This window comes from Schistocerca piceifrons, chromosome 10 (genome assembly GCF_021461385.2).
Source record: "Schistocerca piceifrons isolate TAMUIC-IGC-003096 chromosome 10, iqSchPice1.1, whole genome shotgun sequence".
In the NCBI taxonomy this organism is placed as follows: Eukaryota; Metazoa; Arthropoda; class Insecta; order Orthoptera; family Acrididae; genus Schistocerca; species Schistocerca piceifrons.
The window spans coordinates 77,217,745-77,218,979 of record NC_060147.1 but is presented as its reverse complement, the minus strand read 5'-3'; positions in this window follow the sequence as shown (position 1 = coordinate 77,218,979).

The following is a 1,235-nucleotide window of genomic DNA, read 5'->3' as shown; positions in this document are numbered from 1 at the left end:
ACTGACGGCCTTGGGAGAGACAGTCCTGACAAAACTCTACCATCTGGTGAGCAAGATGTATGAGACAGGCGAAATACCCTCAGACTTCAAGAAGAATATAATAATTCCAAACCCAAAGAAAGCAGGTGTTGACAGATGTGAAAATTACCGAACTATCAGTTTAATAAGTCATGGCTGCAAAACACTAACGCGAATTCTTTAGAGACGAATGGAAAATCTGGTAGAAGCCGACCTCAGGGAAGATCAGTTTAGACTCCGTAGAAATGTTGGAACACGTGAGGCAATACTGACCTTAAGACTTATCTTAGAAGCTAGATTAAGGAAAGGCAAACCTCAGTTTCTGACATTTGTAGACTTAGAGAAAGCTTTTGACAACGTTAACTGGAATACTCTCTTTCATATTCTAAAGGTGGCAGGGGTAAAATACAGGGAGAGAAAGGCTATTTACCATTTGTACACAAACCAGATGGCAGTTATAAGAGTCGAGGGGCATGAAACGGAAGCAGCCGTTGGGAAGGGAGTGAGACAGGGTTGTAACCTCTCCCCCATGTTATTCAATCTGTATATTGAGCAAGCAGTAAAGGAAACAAAAGAAAAATTCGGAGTATGTATTAAAATCCATGGAGAAGAAACAAAAACTTTGCTGTCTCTGACGTAATTACAATGTCATCGGCGAACCTCAAAGGACATGGAAGAGCAGTTGAACGGAATGGACAGTGTCTTGAAAGTAGGATATAATATGAATATCAACAAAAGCAAAACGAGGATAATGGAATGTAGACGAATTAAATCAGGTGATGCTGAGGCAATTAGATTAGGAAATGAGATACTTAAAGTAGTAAACGAGTTTTGCTATTTGGGGAGCAAAATAACTGATGATGGTCGAAGTAGAGAAGATATAAAATGTAGACTGGCAATGGCAAGGAAAGCGTTTCTGAAGAAGAGAAATTTGTTAACATCGAGTATAGATTCAAGTGTCAGGAAGTCGTTTCTGAAAGTATTTGTATGGACAGTAGCCATGTATGGAAGTGAAACATGGACGATAAATATTTTGGACAAGAACAGAATAGACACTTTCGAAATGTGGTGCTACAGAAGAATGCTGAAGATTAGATGGGTAGATCATATAACTAATGAGGAGGTATTGAATAGGATTGGGGAGAAGAGAAGTTTGTAGCACTACTTGACTACGAGAAGGGATCGGTTGGTAGGACTTTTTCTGAGGTATCAAGGGT